The sequence below is a fragment of the Balaenoptera physalus genome (assembly GCF_965194825.1).
Source record: "Balaenoptera physalus genome assembly, chromosome: 6".
NCBI classification, from domain to species: domain Eukaryota; kingdom Metazoa; phylum Chordata; class Mammalia; order Artiodactyla; family Balaenopteridae; genus Balaenoptera; species Balaenoptera physalus.
Window position 1 is genome coordinate 54,067,807 of NC_138885.1, and position 3,872 is coordinate 54,071,678.

General features: G+C 33.8%; 1 protein-coding gene across 7 annotated transcripts in view; it reads right to left on the bottom strand.

The window, feature by feature from the left end:
* The window catches only part of BAZ2B (bromodomain adjacent to zinc finger domain 2B), a 307,588-nt gene that overhangs the window by 171,554 nt on the left and 132,162 nt on the right, over window positions 1-3,872 (bottom strand). The window lies entirely within an intron of this gene.

Sequence of the window (3,872 nt, forward strand, 5' to 3'; positions counted from 1 at the left end):
TAGTAGCTACTGAAATACTCTGAAAACTTAACTACTTAGAATAATTTGTTGAGATAAACAATTTTATTACTTTTAAATGTTATTACTTTTTAGATGTTTAGACGTTACTCTAGTTTGTAAATATGTAAAAGTAGAAAAAGCCGATTCATTTAAGTGTATAAAGAATGCTCTCAAAGTTCATCATAAATCACCACCCATTCATTCTTCAGCCTCAATTTAGATGGTATCTCCTCTGGAAAATCTTTCCACAATCTCCACTTGCATATCTATTCAACACTTATAAATCTGCCACGTCCAAAACCAAACTCCTGATTGTCCATCCCTATCCCAAACCTGCTCCCTATGAAAACCGTCCCCACCTCACAGTTGGTGGCAAGGCCATCCTTCTAGCTACTCAGCAAAAAACCTTGGAGTCATCTGGCCTTCTCTTTTTCTCATATCCCACATCCAATCCATCAGAAAAACATTTTGGTTGTACCTTAAAAACATCCAGAATTTGACCACTACCATCATTACCTAAGCCACTACTTTTCAATCAGATTACTATAAGAGACTTCTAACTGGTGGTCAATGCCTCCCTACAGTCTATTCTCAACATAGCAAGTGGAGTGAACCTTTAAAAATATAAGCCAGATTTACCGAAAGCCCTGCAATGGCTCCTTAAAGTCCCTACAGTGCTCTGTAAAGCCCCAATTACCTCTGTCAAAACCTCCTATTCTCCCTTCTCCCTCACTCTACTCCAATCATTACTCTGAACACACCAGGTATGCTTTTGCCTTGAGTCCTCTACCTGGAAGGCTCTTCCCAAAGGTATCTGCATATTTAACTTCCTTGATCGTTGCTCAACACATCACCACCACAGCCTTCTTACGCTTCTCTACTTTTTCTTTCCTCCATAACACTTGTCACCTTCTAACATGCTATATACTTATTATGCTTACTGTTGACTCCACCCCAATATACATTCCACAAGAGCAGAGACCTTTGAAAATTTTATTTACTTATATATCCCTAGAACAGCACCCCAAATATAAATTAAATATATAAATAAAAGAAGACATTAGAACTTCTTTGTGTCACCTTTAGTATCTTGCACTTACCCCTATTATATCAGTTATCACATTGTACTATAATAGCCTGTTATATTTTTGCCTCTTCCACTAAACTGTAAGTTTCATGAAACAAGGGATTTTATTTTGCTTTCCATTACTATCGCAGAATGTACTTATAGTGCCTGACACTTAGTAAGGATTCTAATATTTGATAAACTGCTGAAAAAAACCCCCATCTAAATCAAAGGCTTTAGCGCCTTTATTATCTCCAAAATATAAACACAATGCTTAAAGGCATGACACTGAAGACTGAGTTCCTTCTAGATTTTGTTAGAGTTTTTGGTCTGGCTCTGGCACTTATTGACTAAAGGACATTGACGAAATCATTTAAATTCTCTACAGCTATTTCCTTATCAGGAGAAATGGGGGTAATGATACTACCTATACCTCATGTGATTATCATGAATGTAAAATAAGATGATGATGAAGGAATTCAGAACATGCTTCTTCAAAATACGCTGCTCTGGCATATTGACTGTTTTGAGTTAAAGGCACTTGAAAAACAGCAAATACAAGAAAAACACTGACCTTCCTTCTTTCTCTTAAAAGCAGGAAATGAAATTACTATATGAAAGATGTCCTCCCTGTACCAGAAGGAAAGTAACATTCTTATCATCAAAGACGAAAAGTTGAGACTGAGAGAATTCTCAACAAACAGACCTTGTTAAAATAATTCTTATCTTCCTTTAGTCTCCCCACATAGCTTAGTCACTTTTCCACAATTGCCTCTCTTTGTTCAACCTAACATAAAACAAGTAGATTTCACCATTTCTTTGGTCTTCATTCCTTTTGCAGACTCCGTTTCACACAAAACTTCGTATTAAATAAATGTGTATGTTTTTCTCCTGTTGATCTATCTTACCTCAATTTAATTCTCAGGCCCTGCCAAATAGAACTCTAACAGGATAAAGTTAAAACTTTGCCTCTCCTACAATAAAATTAGCCCAGTCGTTTGCACATATTAAGTATTCAATAAATGACATCTATTATTTGCTATTACAAATTAAACAGGACTTCCCTGGTGGCACAATGGTTAAGAATCCACCTGCCAGTGCAGGGGACATGGGTTCGAGCCGTAGACCAGGAAGATACCACATGCCGCAGAGCAACTAAGCCCGTGTGCCACAACTACTGAGCTTGCGCTCTAGAGCCCACGAGCCACAACTATTGAGCCCGCGCGCCTAGAGCCCGTGCTCCGCAACAAGAGAAGCCACCGCAATGAGAAGCCCGTACACCGCAACTAGAGAAAGCCCCCATGCAGCAACAAAGACCCAATGCAGCCAAAATAAATAAATTAATTAATTAATTACAAACAAATTAAACAGAGGCACTACTATAAGTCCTACTTCAATAACTTGACTAAGTTGGAATATTCATTAAATATAATCTTTGGAATCTGCTTAGAATGACCAATAACATAAATTACCGAGTTACCTAAAATATGTTTGATAAGCATTTTGCAAAAGAAGTTACCTTAACTCTCTCAGCAAAAGTATTTACATTATCCCAGAATATTTTAAAACTATTTCTTAATATTAGGTTCTATGACTATCTTCAGTAGCTGCCTTCAGTGTTTAATAATTTCATAGTATTTTTAAATATAACCAGGATGCCTAGTACTAGAGTTTAAAAAGTAAACATCTTACTTTTTAGGTGAACTATACTTATAGGCCTATAATATATACACATCTTCTTCCCTCTACTCTAAATAATTTCATTTCCAGGAATAAGACACTTGAGAAAAAGTTAAATAATTTAAGTATATTTGTGACTCTTTACTAAATCACCTCTAAGCTTACCACTTCTCATTTTAGTCATGTACCCAACAATATGTAGAATCCTCTGGTAATGTTATATTAGGGATTTAGCAAAACTAACAATTTTGTTGAAATTAAAAGGGCAGTTATATGGTGTTTATTTTAAACTTTACTTTCCACTATTTTACAATAGAAATAATTTTTCTATTATTTCCTTGTCTACTGTGACTCCTAAATGTTTTCCTATTCTATGTTCAGGGTCAGTTGTCCATTTTATAAAATACTTATGAATAATCATTTTCTTTATACTTTGTACTACCATAAAGAAAAAAAACATTCATTTTACTTAGCACACATATGAACAGTAGACAAGAAAACCAACGTAAGCAGTTTAAATGATTGTCCCAAGACCACAGATGGGGTGACTGCCAGCTTTAGGATTAAAACTAAGAAGCTCATTATTCCCCTTCTTATATTCTGAGTACTTAATATTGTTTTTACATCACAGGGATCTCATAATTAATTTAAGAATAATAATTTAATTTAATAATTAAAACAATTATCAATAATCCTGACAATATGTTTAGATTTATGAAATGTATTAAATAAAAATAAAATTAGTTTACTCAAATATTCCCTGAAAAAATTAATCTGATTTACTACATAAGTTATTTTTAAAATTTTGCTTAGAGTGCCAAGAAAGTGACAGCTTAATATAATTTATCATTTCAATGTCTTTTTTAAAAGCTAATTTCTTTAACCAAAATCTACAGTAAGTATATGAGAAGATTGGATTTAATACCAAACAAAAATACTTTTTCATTAAAAAAAAAAATCCTCCAAACTTAAAACAGTAGTTTCTACTCTAATTGTAAACTTCAACTTCAGGAATTATTTACAACAGATATACCTAAGAAAAGACAATGATAAAAAGTAAAGAAAACACAAAATACTATTGCATTTACAGGAGAAAAAGACATACAGTATAACATTAACAGCTTAC